The sequence below is a fragment of the Gossypium hirsutum genome, chromosome D12 (assembly GCF_007990345.1).
Source record: "Gossypium hirsutum isolate 1008001.06 chromosome D12, Gossypium_hirsutum_v2.1, whole genome shotgun sequence".
NCBI lineage: Eukaryota > Viridiplantae > Streptophyta > Magnoliopsida > Malvales > Malvaceae > Gossypium > Gossypium hirsutum.
Window position 1 is genome coordinate 48,243,760 of NC_053448.1, and position 21,171 is coordinate 48,264,930.

Genomic DNA, 21,171 nt, shown 5'->3' on the forward strand with positions numbered 1-21,171 from the left:
TATAATATTAATTTTAAATATTTCTAAATAATTAATATTATTTATTTATTAAATTTAATTAGAATATATAAACTATATTTAAATATTTAAATATAATAATTAAATATTTATAATTAGATATTGACACAATTGTATTATTTTAAAATTATTTTTTATTTTTAATTAATACTTTTAACACATTTGTATTATTTTATTTTAAAATGCATTTAAATATATAACTCATATTAGATATTAACATAACATAGAAATTATAAACCTAACAAATTAAAATATTACATATATTTAGATTAAAGTTTTAAAAATGGATAATATTTATATACCAAATATAAATAGTAAAAATTTTGTGAGAAGGCAAATGTTAAAAATGTAAATAGAAGCCAAAAGCACTTTTGACAGATAGATCCATCTGCCAAAAAGTGTTTTTTTTTAAGTTAAAATTTTTTCTAAAATAATGTCTGTTCTTTATTATTTTTCAGAAAAAAATACTTTTACATACAAAAACTCATCTGAACCTAAATGGGAGAGACGCAAGCGAGGGGTTGAACTGAAAAAGCTTCAGGTATGTTCTTGTTCATCACTACTGTCGGTCCTAATATTAAATCATCACTATTCCAGATAACAACAATTGATCTTAATTGTTTTAATTTGACTTTAAACCCCGCACCAAAGTTAACTTTAACAAACGAGGTTGAGGGGAGAGACTGACACCCATGCAACTGACAAGATTGAGATGGTATGTTACCATCTAGCATTTTTAATTCCCCTGCTAATTCGTTAGTCTCATGAACCAATTTGTTACAAGAATACCATATGCTCCCGATTACCACAATCATACGACTGACTTCATAACGAGCATTATTAAAAACATGAACCATCAAATCCTTAAAGTTATCTGAATTGTTCGATGTTGGCCAAGAACATACCTACAACATGCGCAAATTGGTGAAACTACAATCCTCTTATTGTACAAGTTCTCAAAAAATTTGATTTTGCTAGAAACTTGTACTTGCCATAATTTTGCGTAATTAGGGGCTATAGAGTTGTCGAGTAAAAGCCTATAAGCACTACACACAATATATTCGTCAATATTTCTGACCTTCTAAATTAACATACCTTTTTAAACTGATATTGCAAGTAAAACACTCGTTATTCTCTCCGCAACAATGTTATTAAAAAAAGGATTGATGAGATATGCTTTCCAAATCTTATTTTCATGGCCAATAAAATCAGATACTACGGAAACATTACCACTAACCTCAGACCCTAAAAGCCAATTGTACATCCAAATGAAAATATTTTGCCACAATCCTACCTTCCAACGGAGCCCCGATTCCAACAAATAAGTAATATAAATAAACAATATATATAACTTTCAAATGCATAACGGTTGTAGTAGCTAAGGCTGCCGCGTGTAAAAATGGCTTGTCATTGACATGAGTATAAATTGGTGGTGTGTATTTGGATAATTTTCAATAAGGTGTTCCAATCACACTAGTGAATGAACTCAAACTCTTGTAACTATTTTTATTTTATCTCTTCCCACTTTTATTACTAATACTAATCTAATTTTAATTTTTATTTAATATAGACATACCTTTTTGTTATTTTAATGTTTTATTTAAGAACTTTTAATATAATAAATAAATTTTATAATTATATAATAAAAATGATTTAATGTATAGTTACTATTTTTAATTTTTTTGGGTTTTTATTAATAAAATTATTATTTTACATAAAAATAGTTCTAAAATTTTTTATTATTTGTTAGAGTTATAATAAAAATAATTTTTGATGCATTATAATTTTTAGTTATTTATTAGTAAAATTATTATTTGATATAAATATAATTTTAACAAAATTTGATTGATTTATTAATATCATAAATATCAAATAAAATGAAACTTCCACGATATATATTTATTTATACCATATATCCAATATGGTATGCCTTAAAAAACTTCTTTTATTTTTTTAAAATATAATTTCAAATATATATGGTATTTATTTTCTTTTAACTTGGAATATAGTTACATTGTCAACAATATTTCAATATAACCGATTTATTTTTTAAAATTTAACTCAAACAAATTTATTTTTCTTGATTAAAAAATGAGTTAGAATGGTAAATTAGGATTCAGCAACTCGATTAAGTCAAAAAATTTTCATTTCATTCAACTTGATTCAATCGAACACTCACCCTTATTGGGAACTTTGAGGTCTCAATTTGAGTTTCACCATAACCATAGGTGGCTTTTGGTACTTTCCCAGATTTCAATAGAATGTGACTTTTGCGAATGTGATCACTAAGAATCTTATTACTAAGAATGTAACATGATAGTGTTTGATATACATGAGAAATTATTAATTAAAGTCTCCAGAAAGTTATGTTGATACGCTTGGTTCATCAAGCACTTTATTAAGGATGTGATGGTAAATCTTGAAATTACCCCTAGTGAATAAAATGAAAGTTTTATTAATTTTAACATTTTTAGTGATATATATTATTAATAAAAGTTAGTTGATTATTAATAAGCATGTTATACATTTATCACAAATTTAATATATGATTAAATTTAAAATAACTAATATGTATTTAAAACAAAACTAAATTTAATTTGATAGTATTTAAAATAAATTTGATAATTTTTTTATAAAAAAGTATTGTATAAAAATAATGAAATAAATAAACAGAAAAGGGTAATTTTGTCTCAAAAATATATATTAGCTTTCCTACTATATTAGAAAGTTAGCTTCCCAACATTATTCCAAGGATTTGCATTCCATAGTTGTAACTACTAAGAGAAAGTAACATTCTCACAAAAAGATAATACCTTTTAACCGAAAATCTTTTATGCCAGTGGTAAAAGCATTATTTTATGAAGCTTGAGAGCTTGGATTCAATCTAACAAAACCTAATCCTTCGACTCTGATTATAATAAATAAATAAATAACTTTTTAACACACGAAATATAAGAATCATTCTCTCACCAATTAAATTCTGAAAGTGATGCTAAACCCTCTCCTAATTATTAATTAGGATTAGGATGCAGTATTAAAGTGCAATACTATAAATTTCAAGAAATATGTGGATTAATAAAGAAATTAATTAAAATCACAAGTGTAAGCAAATCTTCACTAACTAAGATAGTTAAATCTGATACATATATATACATGGATTAAGCAAACCCATATTTAATTCAAATCTAGACATTGCAATGTATTGGCGTTGTGTATAGTTTTTGATATGGTAATAGATATTGAAATTTTAATGTATTTGTACCAGGCAGGTATGTTTTGGTGTCATGTCATGTTTTGATACTGTGTGTGTTTTTTGTAGAGAGAAAATGAAACCCAAGAGGTGTGGTTGAGAGATGTGGGGGCTTTATCCATTGAAGAAGGTGATAAGATGAGGTAACTAACAAACAAAATTTGTCATTTGTAACTAAATATTCATCACTGAACCTCCATTGGTATTGTTTGGTGGAAATTCATGGCAGTAATAATGCTGCCATGTGCACCGTGAACAAGAAAAATGCAAACCACCCATTATTACTCTAACACAAGTAGATCGGTTAAAAATAAATAAATAAATGAAAGGTATAAGCTATTTTAGAAGTGAAGATTAAAGTCCTTGGGGAGTGGTTAACGTAGGAATGCATCAATTTGGTTCGTCCCTGAAGAATTGTAACGCTTGAGTGAGGGACCATTAAGCTATCTATCTTATAGCTTAAATCAAACTTTAAGACAAAAAAAAAAAAGAGAGAAGAAGAAGAAGAAGAAAAAAAAACTGCACTTTTATCTTAATATTCAAACAATAAGGAAACAGAGAATATGAAGGAGACAATGGAGAGGATGTTGCTTAACGCATTTGCCATTGATTTTGCCTTTCTCTTTCCCCCTCGTATCTGCTGTGAATACAAACAAAACCCTAAAAGAATGGTGAAGTTTTGCATGCATGCATGGGCAACCACGTGATCATGTGGACTGTGGTTGAGTATGGTTGAAGCCAATTTTCGCTTGTTTGTTTGTTTTTTGCCCATTTACTAGGATATATCCTAATCAAAACTATACATCAAACACGCTTCTTTTGACCCAAATTCTAAATACAACCACCAATTGGTGACACTTGCTTTTGCAAATTTACCAAACATAACTCCAATTTAATTCAGTTAAATACAAATTATTGAAATCCACTAAATCAAATAATTCAATCTTTATGTCTTTCATTCAATTATTTTAAGATTTATTTTATTTGGAAATTAAATTTATTCATATTCAAGTGTGTTTTTCTTCTGATTTTATAAACTAATATAAAGCAGAAATAGAATAAAAATCTCCCCAAGTGCTCAAAAGATTTGGGGCTCCACATTTTGCCACTGCAAGGCCACATTTCAGGTTAGCATGAATTTAAGTAGAAAATTAGAAATATTTTTTAAAGAATCGAATTTTAGGGGAGTTAAAATGTATACATCAATGTAAATGTTAGGTATTAAAACATATACTTTTTTCCCTTTTGGAAGGGTTAAAACTGAATTTTAAATTTTAAAAGAGTGGTAATATGTAAATTTACCAAAAAAAATTAGCTTGTAATTTTGTAATTTTAAGAGAGACGAAAGAATAATTTTCCATTTTGAAAAGCCAAGATCTATCCCTGCCTCGTCTAATACGTCCAAATTTATATATAAGAGAAAAAAAAAAAAAAGGAAACGAAATTTTAACGAGGGCAGAGACGAGCGTTGCGAAGCGCTCTATATAACTCACATCTGCAAAATTCTGAGACGGTTGATGTAACCACACATGTTTTCTTCATTGAAACACGTGACTGAGTTCCGACCAGATGTTTGACCGGTCTTTATTATTACATCATCTCAACTAAATTTTGTTTCCAGAAAAAAGAAAAACCCTTTACATTACAAATAGATGGAGTTGGACACGCCACCTCACACTGCCAAAACTTTTCGACACTTCCCCTTCACTTTTGTATATGCAAGTTTCTCTGAATCAACTTTTCTCCTGTGGACAGTTCAATGTTGTTTCACTCTTTTCTAATTTAACAATAAAATCCGGGTGAGATTGAGGGACAAGGTGGAGAGTGGTAGTGGTAAAAACCAGAGTTTGAGATATCACGTTTATTGCTCCTGCTTTCTAATCTAATGTAACGTACAACTACATTATTATTACTTTATTAAGAATGATTGCATGCACGGACCCCTTGTAATCCCAACCATACTGACTTTAATTTCTTTTAACTTGATGAGCATGAAATAGGAACAAGGTTTCAGATTTTTTTAGCCGAAATTAAAACTAACACTATACACCAATACTTTTGATAATAAAAAGGGTTCATGATCTGAAAAATGCAAAAGAAAAGAGTGGTCGGTGACAAACTTTGACCGGGAGGAGGGGTGATTAAATAAAATAGAAAGAGCTTAGTAGAGGTGGACTGGCTGGGAACATTGTGCCGGCCTCTTAACAACTGTTGTCTCATTCTCATTTTTCACGTTTTCATGACCCTCTCTCTCTCCATTGATGAAATAAACGTAGAGTGGGTTAATTGTTTAAATAAATTGGCGCCATATCTTCTTCGAATGCTGACCTAAAAGGAATGAGAAAAAGAAATAATTAAAATAGGGAAATGTGAGAATTTAGCGTAACGAACCATAAATGGGATTAGGGGGAGGGAACTACGGATGCCGCACCTTAACGCATTCCCCATTTCTTATTTTATATCATCATTTTCTTTTTTATAAATAATCATAATCTTAGGTGTTTATTTTTCAATCACAATTTTTTTAACCACCAAAATAACTCCTTATTTACCAATTTTAATTAATTAATTTCAAAATATACCTATAATTTTAACCCCAAAAATAGCCCCCATATCCTATTTATTATATATGACATTTGAACTATTATTGTTGTCACCATGAATCTGGTGCTGTTAAAGGACAACAAAAAAGAAGCGTCATGCCGGAAAGCAGGATTTAGTTTGTAATTAAATAAGAAATGGAGTCAAATTCTAACGTTTCGAATTGTTTGGTATTGATATGAACAATAATGTCATTATCAAATAGACTCCACAACTCTACCAAAAAGTTTTTCACTTTTATCTTAAATTTTCCAACTTTAAATCTTCATGAGGTAATGTAACAGCTTTTACACTCAATTTTATGCATTTAAATAATCTTGTTAATTTAGATTATCATTTCTTTTCTTTTTAATATTACCCATCAATTTATTAGTTCAATTCTTTTTATTACTTATCTTATTTAGAAATAATGGATCACCTAATTTTGCATTTGTTATTTAAATTGAAGAGTTTGGATAATCCCACCTTTTCCCCTAATTTTGTTTTTTAGTTGAAACTAAACTTCATAAAACTACGGGAGTTAGATGAGATGGTAAGAGTCTCTCCTATCTTAATCAGTGGTTGAGGGTTCGATCATCGCCTTGGATATGGAGTAGCTTTAAAACTTGTGGCTAACATCTACCTTCTGAATGGGCCTACAGAATACGGATGATTAGTTATTGGGCTCGCTCCAATAGATATCTTAAGGAAAAAATTATGTCAGCATTATAATTGAAATAGTTAACGACTAATTAATGATATTATAAAAGTATTAAGACCAAATTATAGATTCAATCAAGTTTCAACATAATATAGGGGGCAAAACTGAACTTTGACCATTTTCTTATAATGCAAAAAACAAACAAAGCAAACCCAAAAGATTTGTCAATCTCTAATACCCTTAAGACATTCAAATTATATATAGTTTTCACACCCCAAAATATAGGGGGTTAATTGAAATAATTAACCAAGTAATGACCTAAGCTTTGTGGTTAAGTAGTTAGTGTCCCTTTAAGAAATCAAAGGTTTAAGCCACACTCTTTTCATTTTCTTTTTTCTTTTTTTTTTCAGCAACCAAGGAGCAAAACTATACTAGGATATATAATAGTTTGGGTACAAATATAATAAGTATGAACGGTAGCCCAAATGGCTAAACATTTACAGGTTCAAATCACGACATTCTCACTATCATTTCTTTTATTTCTGGCAAAATGAATTAATTGCTCAAACAACCTCTAAAGTTTGAAAACCCTAGTTATTTAATCTCTTTTTCAAGTCATAATAGAACTATAGTTTCATTTTCCCAATTAAACTAAAAGTTTTGCTTTCTTTTCCCTATTTATTTTCCCCTTTCTTTTCCATCTTTTTCTTTGCAAATATTTCCCTCCCATTATTGAAATTATATTTCTTTTTGCAACTCGAATCAAAGTTCATCCCCGATATTTACTCGTTTTTTTGCCAAAATCAAAATTATCGTTAGAAACGTTCCCAATGCTTGCCAATAATCGGTAAATTCAATTCAAACCAATAATTAATCTCGAATTCTTGTAGTATTTACATCTGGTGTTAATCATTCATCCAGATTAATGAATCCTTTACGAATCTAGCCGAAAATCTTCCAAAATCTTGATTTTTCTAGAAATCCGTTATTAATTCTCGCATAATTGTTGGTTGAAAGACTCATTCTATGTATTTCAAATCAGATTTGGACTTGAGGATCTTTGTTCGATCTTTATATAACAGGTGTGTATTCTTTTACAAGTGAATCGATGTAAAATTTTGCCTAGGATAAAGCTACACTGTCTACCACATGGGCGTGTGAACCACATGATCCTCTCATACGACCATGTCCACCATGAAACGCTAGGAGTTTGATTCGCACATAGCCTGAACCTTTCCACGCAATCTGCCATATAGCCGTGTCTTTCCTACATCTTGATTTTACAAATTCCACACGACCTCAGTCTGTTACATGGTTTGACCACACAGTCGTGTACCCCATTCACACGACCCAGGGCTTCCCACACAGCCGTGTGTCCCCTGATTCCCAAATTTTATATTTTTTCCCAAAATTTTTATAAACTATTCAATTTAGTCCCTGCATGATCCATGAACTATTTTTAGAGTTTTTTTTGTTACAATTATGCATCTGATATTTTGAATAATGTGGAATCTATGATTTGGTTGATTAGATTATTTCTGTTTTTGCATGATATGCATTGAAACTTGTTTACTGTTGTCAGGTTATTGATGTACTGTCATTATTACTTGTACTACGGTATTACTGATTGCATGAACAAAATACCTACTATTATTGATAAACCGAAATTACGACATTCATATCCACTACTACTGTTAAAACTGAGTACATTTTATGCATGTCTACTATTTCTGTACTATACTCTTAATAGCATGTCATATTGCATTGCATGGGGAGGGATGCTTTAAAAGGAGGAAGTATTGGCAGTTTTAACTACAAACACTCGTGGTTTATCCACAAATTACTAGCAGCTTTAATCTGCAAACCCGTTGTGTATTCACAACTACTTGTAGCATATTAACTTGCAAGCACTCGTAGTTTATCCACAACTTATACTGACAGCTATTATCTACAAACCTGTTGTGTATTCAAAACCACTGGCAGTGTATTAACCTGTAACACTAGCAGTTTATCCACAAATTAGAGTTACTGTGGAGTGTAGCGGTGGGGGGGAATTTATTTATATTGTTAAACTGGAATTGCTATGTATTGCATCATTACACATAAGCATGCTCGAATGTATTATCACTTTCTGTTATGCAATGAGATTGCTAATGAAATGTAAATTGTTATTACATATGCTTGGATTATTGTTTGTCACTAATTTACTTGTGATGGAACTCACCCTGAGCGCCATAGCTCACTCCCCCCTTAGTTTTTATCCTTATAGATAACTCACCAGTTAGGACGCGGGCGTGACATACGGAGGTCGTCGACTTGGTTTTTAATTACAAATTATTTTTAAGTTCATTACATGATTTATTTTATTATTTGAGGACAATAATATTTTATTTTAAGTTGTGGCATGAAACTTGAATTTGGGTATTTCCTTATATATATACAACTCGCATGACATTAAGTTGTTTTTAGGATATCGAATATATGATTATTAATTTGCTATACATGAGCCCTAATTTTTATTTTAAACACATATAAAAACTTCACTTTTCCACTGCTAAATTATAATTAAAATTTTGGGAATAATAAATCGGTAAGCTTTCAATTAAAACTAAACAAATATTTTAAAATAACGATTTTCAAAACTCTGATAGCTTACTGGCCATTTCGGTAGCTAATGTAATATTTCGAATGCAAGTCTAACGTCTAAGCTAGGTTGGGGAGGTTACAATAGTCATGTAACTTTTTAATAAAAAAGTTCATGATATTAATTATTTAGGCTAACTAATAATATTATAAAAATATTGGAACCAAATTATATTATGAATTAAAGTATATAGATTAAATTTTAAATTTAAACATAATAGATGAATTAAAATAGAAATTAAACATTTTATAAAAAAAGAATCAGACTTTTATATATAACTAGCATGGTTCCTACCACACTTCACATTGAGTTTGTGGGGGGTGCCTCATATTTATCGGACGTTTTATAGGCATTTAGGAAGACGTTCGACAATTTACTGAAGAAGAGGTAAAGTAGAGGTGACATCGTGACAACATGATGAAACCCCAAACGAATATGACGGCAACATCGTGATGAGCATGCATGGGACGTCATGACTTTACGACAAATTCTCCCAAGTTATGCAGGCGTGTTTTAGACTCCAAGTAAGATTTCTTCTCCGAGTTAGACTTTGATTATTCCAGGGGTATTTTAATATGATTATAACTCTAATCTAAGCCTATTTAAAGGGGTTATTGTATCTCTGTTCAGACATGCCAATCAACAAAGACTTTTCTTTGAGGGTGACAAGATGTAGTCACATATGAGTTTTTGGTGTGAGTTTCTTAATAACTATAGAGAGAATTTTGTTGTTGAGTTAAGATGTTGTTTTTGGGGTTTAGGTAATGTACATTTAGTACATTTAGGTTTATTTTCTCCAATTTGTACTCTCGTTTGTTTACTCATTTAGTGAAAAGTCGATACCTTCTTTCCTCGTGGTTTTCCCTCTTTGAGGGTTTTCTACGTAAAATATTTGTGTTCGTTCTTTTCCACTTTTACTATCTCCTTGTTTATACGGGTCGATCCCCAACAGAGTTAATTGTCTTTTAGGTTAAATTATAGAGTAAATATTTAAAAATTAAAATATACTCCAAGTCTCTGTAGTCTTCATACATTTAAAATTTAGTTTCTATATTTTTATTTTAAAAAATTTAGTCCTTTTATTTTTTGAATTTAAAAATTCAAACCTAATTGTTAATACTATTAAAATTTTCTGTTAATTCCACTGGTGTGACATTTTGTAATTTAAAAAAAACCTTTTTAGTAGCCATGTAAAAAAAATACAATGGATTTGAATTTAACAAATAATTTTAATACCATTACTCTTAAAAGTTATATCAAGATTCCAATCAAATATAGTATTTCAGCTAATCAATAACATTGTAAAAGTTGAGGTACCAAATTATATCAAACTGTTGAAGGATAAGGATTTGACCATTGTAAAAGTTGAGTGTAGCATGTATACCAAAATAAAAAATTGACCATTGTTATATGATCTTAAATTTGAGAGTAACATAAAGACTAAGTGTCACAACATCATTAGCATCACCATCCTCACGAGTCGCACAACATAAGCTCGAGCTAGCATTCTGGCTTCCGGCTGTTGAGTAACAACATTATTTCCCTTTCTAGCACCACCTCTCTAAAATGAACCACTTCGACTCAACCCGCGACCCCTAGAAGCAAGCATAGATCTCTGAGAAGTAACAGGTGTAGCATTTTCATTCTTTGGACACTCTTTAACAAAATGTCCCGTAGATCCACAGCGAAAAAAACCTCGAATTAGCTTTCAGCATCCGCCACGGTGCTTTTTCCCACAATGTTCATAATTCGAAATATCAGTATCCCTGGATGGACCTCCCACACTACTCGTAGACACAGTTAATTCGCTATCATGATTTCTATCAGTTCTATCTGACTTAAAATTTGATCTCTTGCTACCACGAAATTTTTTTGATCTCACTACACCAAAACAGGCTTTTAGCGGCACATTTTGCGGCGTTTAGATAGAAAACGCCGCTAAAAAATGAGAAATAACGGCGCTTCATATAAAACGCCACAAAAATCGAAACCCAACGACACCGTTTTCTGACTTTTCGGGGGCTTTAGTGGCGTTTTTATGTAAGCGCCGCTAATGTTCTGGGCTTTCGCGGCGTTTTTATGTAAGCGCCGCTAATGTTCTGGGATTTAGCGGCGTTTTTATGTAAGCACCGCTAATGTTCTGGGATTTAGCGGCGTTTTTATGTAAGCGCCGCTAATGTTCTGGGATTTAGCAGCGTTTTTATTTAAGCGCCGCTAATGTTCTGGGATTTAGTGGCGTTTTTAATTAAGCGCCGCTAATGTTCTGGGCTTTAGCGGCGTTTTTATCGATGTGCCACTAATTCGCAGGCCTTTAGCGGCACTTTTTTAAAAAACGCCGCTAATGCTCTTCATTTAGTGGCATTTTTGGAAAGCGCCGCAAAAAAATTATTTACCTATTTATTATTTAATTGATTTATTTATATTAATTAAAATTAGATGTTTTCATTTAAGTTACCATTAAGCTGTTAAAATCGACGCCGGCTATATGGCTGTCTCAAAACCCTTTAACCCTAAATTCATAATTCTTAAAACCCTAAACCCCTAAAAATTTCAAAAAAATATATTAATGTAAAAGCTTATATATGTTTATAAACATGCTGTACATGTATATACATAGATATATATATTAATGTAAAAGCTTGTATATGTTTATAAAAAATTGTGGAAGCAGTACTTAATATTGATTATAAATTTTGGGGTTTAGGGTTTAATTGATGGTTTAAGGGTTTAGGGTTTGTAGTTTAAGGGTTTTATAGTTTAAGGTTTAATGTTTACTATAGTATGTAGTTTAAGGGTTTTATAGTTTATGGTTTAGGGTTTGTTATATTGGGTTTGTGATTTAGTGTTTTAAAGTTTGGAGTTTAGTTTTTATAGTCAGAGTCTTAGTGTTTAATTATAGTTTTAAGGGCCGGTTAGGGTATTAGGGTTTAAGGGTTAGGGATTTTGGTAAAAAATATAAAGTTATTTTAGGGTTCAAACAAGCAATAAGATTCTTTTTAATTACTTTTAATTGTAACTTATATTAATATATATTTATGGTTTAAAGTTTATGGTGTTAGGGTACATTTTGTGTTTAGTATTTTAGGTTCAGTGGTTAATGTTGTTATTTGGATTTAGGGTTTACGATTTAGGGTATGGTTTATGGTATAGTTTTTAATTGTTAGTGTCTTATTGTTTATGGCTGTAACGGTTTAAGGTTTATAAAAAATGACAAAAATTAATTTAATTTTAGTGTTTATGCATTAGTGGCGTTTTAGTAAAAAATGCCACAAATATGTCACAGTATGCAAAACGATGACGTATTATTTTGTGTTTCTAGTGGCGTTTATAGAAAACGCCGCAAATTTGTTTTAGAAATGGAAAAATGTTGCGTTTTGATCTGTGTTCTTAGTGGCGTTTTCTACAAAACGCCGCAAAAGGATAGAAATTAGTGGCGTTTTTTTAAGCTGCACCACAAAATTTGTGCCTGATACTGCAAAACGGTACGTTTTGATGCACTTAGTGGCGTTTTTTCTTAAAACGCTGTTAAAGGACTATGCTTTAGTGGCGCTTTAGCAGAAAACGCCACAAAATAGGTTTTAATAGTTTCTCAAACGGTGCCGTTTGTTCCTATGATTTTAGTGGCGCTTATTAAGAAACGCCACAAAATTTAATTAAAACTAACATAAACGGCATCGTTTTATTAACCCTGAATTTCTTTTAATTTCCCCCATGTCAGATTTCCCCGATTTTGAATGTTCACTGCTTGTTTGAATATATGGAGAGTAATTTTAAAAGTTGTTTTGTATTTAAATAAGATATGTATACTTTTATAATATAAAAATGAAATGAATAATAATAATTTAATAGGGATGAATCTAGTTTAAGTTTAAAATGGCATTAATAAGGTAAATTATACAATCGGTAATCCAATTTTTATAAGTTTTCATTTTAATATCTTATTTTATCTTTTTTCAATTTTAGTTTTTATGTTTTGGCTTTAATTTCAATTTTATTTTTTTATGATTCAGAATCAAAAATAAAATCGTTCAGGATCGAATTCAAGTCCTCATGTCTAAAAATGAACCAAAGTCAAGGGAAACCTTGGATTTTATAGGTACAAACTTGGATTTTACAAGGAATTATTTGAATTTCTATAGAAAAACCAATTTATATACGTATTTTTATAATTTCCCTTTTTTTAGAAATAATTTTATTTTAGTGTTTATTAAAAAAGACATGTGGAATTGATTTTATTTTAGTGTTGATGCATTAGTGGCGTTTTAGTAAAAAACGCCACAAATATGTCACAGTATGCAAAACGATGACGTTTTAAATTTTGTTACTAGTGGCGTTTATAGAAAACGCCGCAACTTTGTTTCAGAAATGGCTAAACAGTGCGTTTTGATCAGTGTTCTTAGTGGCGTTTTTACCAAACGCCGCAAAAGGATAGAAATTACTGGCGTTTTTTTAAATTGCGCCGCAAATTTAGGCCTTGATACTGCGGACCGGTACGTTTTGATGCAAAATTTTAGTGGCGTTTTTTGTAAAACGCCGTAAAAGGACTATGCTTTAGTCGCGATTTAGCAGAAAACACCACAAATAGGTTTTAATAGTTTCCCAAACGGTGCCGTTTTTCTTATGCTTTAGTGGCGCTTTTAAGAAACGCCACAAAATTTAATTATACTAACCTAAACGTCGTCGTTTTATTAACCCCGAATTCCTTTACTTTGTCCCCCAATTCAGATTTACCCGATCGACAAAATTTCCCCTATTTCCTTTCGCTGTTTCCCCTAATTTTCCCTAGGTTATTCTTCCCTAAATTTTTTCCCCAATCCCGAAACTTGCAATCCCATTGTGATCCAAACCCCCAATTCCCCAAATCCCATTATTTCTCATCCGGTTCGTCCATGCTACTTCCATTTTCTCCCAAACCGAAACTGTTTCCTATCAAAATTTAAATCTTCCAATCCGCCGTAAAGCTCGAATCTTTAACCTGAAGGTGTTGGAACTGCGTCACATACAAGACAGGAACAACGCCGTTACTCTATTCTGGTTCCTGCATTCGGCCCCTTGCTTATTCTCGATTTTGGGGTGTAAGTGTTCTTCCTTCTTTTTCCCGGTAGTATAGAATTTTAATTTAATTTTTTGTTGAATTGGTATTATCATTATAATAATCCCTTCTCTGTTATAAATATTGGTTGCAGTTAATTAGTTAAATGTTGTACTTAATTAAATTATTATCTACAACAACCCGTTTGTGTAAAAGTTTATTTTTATTGCAATGAAAAATATAGTTCATCTAATATTATAAGTTTAGAGCAGGTTAAGCCGTATATCAATTTTGAGTAAATTTTATCAAAAACCTAATACTTTTACGATTTAAAAATTGAATTGTAATTTGATTTTTTTAAATTTTAAAAACACCTTAGAAACACTTCTAAGCATCTGTGGACAAAAGTCAAACCTCTTATATTTCATTTTCGGTAAAATGACAAGTAAGAAAGGTTCAAGTAAGTTGTAGCATGGTGCCTTGCTTTCTGCTTTAATGTAATTATTTTGCTGATGTTTAAGGAAATTGTTGGTTCTATTTATAAAACTGTATTTTGCTGATGTTTAAGGAAATTGCTGATGCTTTAATTGTATTTTGTATTTTGGAAATCGTAAAACTGTTTATTTGTTATTTGTTATTGTTATTTACCATGTGTAGATCTAAGTATATCATAAAACTAGAGGCATTCGTATGTCTATTTTATATGTTAATGGGAATTATTATTGAAGTTGCAGTTGTTTATGCACCGAACTACCGAAAACAAATACTATTTTCGTTTGACTAAGTTTTATCTTAGTAGTTTTCTACCCTTAGATTTGACTAAGTTTTATCCTCTATAATGTTTTTTGTATTCTTGTATATATTCTGACTTGTTAATACTTGTCGGCAGCCCTCTGCTGCATTTAAATCAGTTACTGCTTCCTGCTCCTCCTGCAACTATATTGGTTCAACTGAAGCTGGCATTTAATCTTCGAATTGTGGAATGGTAGTGATATTAATAAAGTTTTTATATTTGGTTCAACTGACTTACATAATATTTTCATGTGCTAATCGTATAATCTTACATCTGTTCTAGGTACTATCGAGCACCTGAATTAATATTTGGTGCAACCGAATACACCTGAATTAATATTGCTTGGGCAGGTACACGATTCGTTGCAAAATTTATTTGCTTATTTATATGCATTTTCCCTTTAAATTACTCAACAAATACCATTTTTCTGACTGCAGCCTCTGTTTGCCAGTGAGAGTGGAGTAGTCCAGGGTGTTGAAATTATTAAGGTACCTTTTAGTTCAAAATTCTAATCAATAATAGTTTTATCATGATGATTTCTGAAAATTTAATCTTTTGGGGCTCCGATTATGTATAGATTTAATTGTTGGATTTCCTTTCAATTATTTGGACTAATTGATATGGTGGTATTATGGTGGTGCATGCTGCTGCTGCCGCTTCTTTTTTAATATATAATCATTCATCTATTACAAGTCTCTATTTAATTTATTTAAGGAAAGAATGCACATTTATTTAATTCACCCAAATACCATAAATATTTTGGGAAAAAATGTCTCAGATAATGGAGCAAATTTAGACAGTAGTATAATGTGGAATATTTGATTTGATTTTGTATAGATTTTGTATATTAATGTATAGGGATTAATTGATGACACTTTTACTAAAGGAATCTAAATATAATGTTTTCATGTGCCCTGCCATCAGCATTGCCGTTAATTACAGCATCGGTTACTGCATAGGATTCGTATGACCCAAATTAAATAAATAATTAAATTACATAATTGTATAAAATTGGGAGTATCCTTTTCTACTCTAATTTCTTTTCACATTTAACTTTCATTCATATCGATTATGATACCCTGTTTAAATCTTCTTCCATTTGTCAACTATTTCATTTCCAAAAAGATATTTTGGTTTGTTCTCTTTTATTTTTTATTTACCTAATTAAATAAATTTTGTGGCAAAGTTATATTTTAAATATTTTAATTTATTTTAATCACGAATTTTTTAAAATATATTTTTTTAAAGTTCAAATTTCATAACTTACGTATTTTACATAATTTACATAATTCATAATTTACAAAATTTAAATATATAATACTTGGTTCTACATAACTTATTAATATTTATATATAGTTTTAATACATATAATTTTAAAATTATATATCCTACATAATATCCTAACTTACATAGTATTGTACATAATAACTTACAAAAACTTACATAATAACCTACATAATAACTTATATAACAATACATAACCTACATAAATTAAAAAAGTTCTACGCATAACACACAAAAACAATAACTTACATAACTTACATAAACTTGCATAAATTAAATAACTTGTATAAATTAAATAACTTATATAACTTACATAACCTACATAACTTACATAAATTAAGTAACTTTACGGAACTTACATAACTTACATAACCTACATAACGTACGTAAATTAAGTAACTTACATAACTTACATAACCTACATAAATAAAATAACTTACATAACTTACATAACCTACATAACTTACATAACTTACATAAACTTGCATAAATTAAATAACTTACATAACTTACATAACGTACATAAATTAAATAACTTACATAACTTACATAAATTAAGTAACTTACATAACTCACATAAACTTGCATAAATTAAATAACTTACATAACTTACATAACGTACATAAATTAAATAACTTACATAACTTACATAAATTAAGTAACTTACAAGATTTAGGCCTTGGGTACAACAAAATCCATAGTTGCCAAAATGACTGTATGTTGTATTGGGGCGAGAGAAATGACCAACAGTGCTGTCATGTATGCGGCCAATCCCGTTGGATTAGTAGAAACACAGAAGATGGGAAGGACGATGAAAATGGTGCACAGTCGAGAAAGAAGCCAGTCAAGATTTTGCGGTATTTTCCCCTGATACCAAGGCTTCAAAGGCTATTCATGTCGTCCAAGACAGCGGAGTCAATGACGTGGCACCATGATGGACGAACCGATGATGGATTACTAAGGCATCCGGCAGATTCTTTAGCTTGGAAATCAATTGACAATAAATTTCCAGGCTTTGCAAGCGATCCTAGGAGTGTGAGGCTTGGTCTAGCATCTGATGGATTTAATCCTTTCAAGATCATGAGCACTGCGTATAGTACTTGGCCAGTAGTGCTTGTTCCTTATAATCTGCCTCCGTGGATTTGCATGAAGCAATCTTCCCTTATCTTATCTATGATTATCCTTGGTGAGAAAGGGCCCAGGAATGATATCGACATTTATTTACAGCCACTTATTGAAGAGTTAAAACAATTATGGGCTGGTGTCGAGACATATGATGTGGTGAGAAAGGAGAACTTTAATTTACGTGCGGCTTTGATGTGGACCATTAATGACTTTCCCGCTTATGCCAATTTATCTGGTTGGAGTACCAAGGGTCGTTATGCGTGTCCTTGTTGTGCTGCAGAAACATGTTCGCAATGGTTGTACAATGGGAAGAAGTTTTCTTACATGGGGCATCGTCGGTGGTTACCGGAAAATCATAGATTTAAATTTCAGAGTTCTGTATTTGACGGCACTGAAGAGTTCAGAGAAGCTCCTTCCCAGACCAGTGGCTCTGAAATATTGTTCATGTTGGAAGATATGAATTTTATATATGGGAAGATGAACCAACTGCCAAACACACAAAGAAACAGAAGATCAAATGATGAAGTTGATGAAAGCTCTGACTTGTGGAAAAAAAGAAGTATTTTTTTGAGTTGCCTTATTGGGAGCTTCACCTTTTACGACACAATCTTGATGTTATGCACATTGAGAAAAATGTCTGCGAGAACATTGTGGGTACAATTTTGAACGTCGACGGAAAATCAAAAGACAATCTTCAGAGTCGACTTAATTTAGTCCAAATGAGAATCCGACCTGATCTTCATCCCAATCCACTCCCGAATGGGAAATATCGGTTGCCGCCTTCTATTTTTTCAATGTCGAAGATGGAAAAAGAAGTGTTTTGCACAGTGTTGAAGGATATAAAGGTTCCAGATACGTATGCATCAAATATATCTCGATGTGTTAGTGTTAAAGATCGAAGATTATATTCGCTAAAATCACATGACTATCACATCTTGATGCAAGATTTACTGCCAGTTGCTCTACGATATTGTATGTCGAAAAAGGTAACGTCTTGTATAATTGAACTGTCCAATATAATGAAAGCCATTTGTGGTAAAGTTTTGGATGTTCAAGAACTTCAGAAGGTACAAGATCGAGCTGCTTTGACTTTATGCAACTTAGAGAAAATCTTCCCACCTTCTTTCTTCACTATTATGGTTCACTTGATAATCCATCTCCCGCATGAAGCAATTCTTGGCGGACCTGTTTTCTATCGATGGATGTATCCCATAGAAAGGTGTTAATTTATTTTTAAAATTTTTCCTCATTCACCTAAAGTTGTTTTAGTTACAACTTTTGATAATTTGTATATTGTTTTTAGGTTCCTATCCAAACTAAAGTCTTATTGCCGCAACAAGCGTTATCCAGAAGGATCGATTGCTGAAGGCTACTTGGCAGAAGAATGTATGACCTTCTGTTCAAGATATTTGGAAGATGTTGAAACAAGGTTGAACAGACCAAGTAGAAATGCTGGACTCACGGAACATAACTCTGCCGATTCTTATTTGTTCCAAAGTTCTGGAGAACCAATCGGCAAAGTTGATATTGCAGAATTAGATGATTTATCGTGGGTACAAGCACATCGATATGTTCTGTTTCACCATGAATCAATGGAACCATTACGGAAGTAAGTTGTAGAAATTTGATAAATATTCATCAATCCAAAATTGTTTATATTCTAACAAAGCGAACATTTTTTTTAACATAGTGAGTACAAACAAATATTGAGATCTCGTTCGCGCTCCCGAAGAACACAACATCGAGATATCAATAAGTTGTTTACTGAAACTTTTCATGAATGGTTAAGCCAAACGGTATGTAATTGGAGCTTCATTTAAAAATAATAAAGTTTTCTCATTACATTTTAATTACTCAGTTTACTTTCCATTCAATAGGTTTGGAGTGGGAAGAATGTGAATGACGAAGTTAAATGGCTTTCCCAAGGTCCAAATCGAGTGGTTAAAAGATATAGTGCGTTCCTCATCAACGGATTCAGATTTCATACAAAATATCGCGAGAGATTGAGGAGAACGCAAAATTGTGGAATAGTTGTTAATTCCTCAATTACAAGTTATGCTAGTGCTAGGGACAATAATCCTGTCCAGGGAAATGTGGAATATTTCGGACTTCTTACTGACATAATTGAGTTAGATTACTATGGCAAATGGAAAGTTGTCTTATTTCGAGGTGATTGGGCCGATGTTAATACTGCTCGTGGAATTAAGCAAGATCAATTTGGTTTTACAATGGTTAACTTCGCTCGATTGATTCACACAGGACAACAACTGATAGATGAGCCGTATGTATTCTCATCTCAAGTCAGACAAGTTTTTTACTCAAAAGATCCAACCGACGAGTGTTGGTACGTTGTACTTCGTAACATCCCTAGAGACTTGTTTGACATGGGCAGTGGAAGTAGAGATAATATCGATGATAGATCAGAAACTGTGCCCTTTCCGGAACAACACTTAAATGAAAATATCCCTAGTACTAGTACGCAATTTCAATGGGTTCGCCAGGATGCAGGTGAAGATATTTACGAATAATGATGTAGTAAGAATATACGATTGTTTAATTATATGTATATCATAATTTAAATCTTGGTCTTATTATATATTTTGACTATTTGATATTCGCTGTTACTGTTGTAATTAGTTACTAAGTTTTCAACTATTTTATATGTATTGCAGAAAAAATGCCCAGAAGAAAAATGCGAGAGGTAGGCATTGTTCAAAGTGCTCCAAACTCGGCAGAAATAAATAGTAAAGAACATACAGGAATTGGATCTTCGAATGTTCCGATTATACCTGAGGATCCTCCAGAAGTTCAAAGTAATTTTACATTTAATTTACATACGTGTTGACTTGTAATTGGTTTATTTTTCAAAATCTTATATTATAATATACCATTTTTCAGCTGAAAATGGTAGGACGCGCAGAGGTCGAGGTCGTACGCTACTTAGCAAGTTGTACGAGTTAGATCCAGTCGAGCGTGTCAAAGTATGCAGAAACAGTTTTGGTCAGCCTGTTGGAACAGAAGCTCGACTATTAGCAGGATACATGGGCATTTTAGCATGAAATGCGAATATGTTGCCTATCAACTACGACTCATGGCATCAAATGCCCGATAGTAACAAAAATCAAGCCATCGATAATATTAAGGTAACAAAACGTTAATGTCATCTGTAATACTTGGGAATTAGTTTCACTTATATTTACTTTCTTAACTTGTGTTCTTTGTAGGCGAGGTTTGCCTTAGAGGTCTCGGATGCCTATGTAAAGAAGGCATTGGGAAAAAGATGGAGAGAACATAAAAGTACTTTAAAGAGAGATTATTATAAGGTAAAAACAACCCTCGATGAGAAATTGCAAAATGTCCCGCCGGGTATGCTGAGGTACCAATGGGAAGATGCGGTTAGATTTTGGCATTCGAAGAAAGGCGAGGTATGATGTACTTCTAAACTCTTGTAATTATTTTGGTTTATTGTATTTACTATTTACGTACTAATAATTTCATAACGTAGGATCGTGAACGGGTTGGAAAAAACAGCAGGGAGAAACAAAAATTCACGCACACAGCCGGGTCGAAAAGTTTTGCTTGTGTAGCTGAGGCTGAGGTATTTTTAATTTTTAATACTATCAAATATGTGTTACTTTCCATTAAATAATATTTTTACTACTATATTGTAGGAACGGTCGTCCGGTCAAAAAGTTGGACGCCTTCAACTTTTTGAGATTACACATAAGAAGAAAGATGGATCTCCTATGACTCCTGAAGCTGCTGAAATAATTGTACGTTTACT

General features: G+C 31.6%; 1 long non-coding RNA gene across 1 annotated transcript; it reads left to right on the forward strand.

Moving 5' to 3' along the window:
- The first annotated feature begins 15,074 nt into the window (after nucleotides 1–15,074).
- LOC107947581 (uncharacterized) lies at nucleotides 15,075–15,696 on the forward strand. The gene is made up of 3 exons (XR_001697177.2): nucleotides 15,075–15,170; nucleotides 15,261–15,328; nucleotides 15,416–15,696. It is a non-coding gene; the product is annotated as an uncharacterized lncRNA (long non-coding RNA).
- The last annotated feature ends 5,475 nt before the right edge of the window (nucleotides 15,697–21,171 follow it).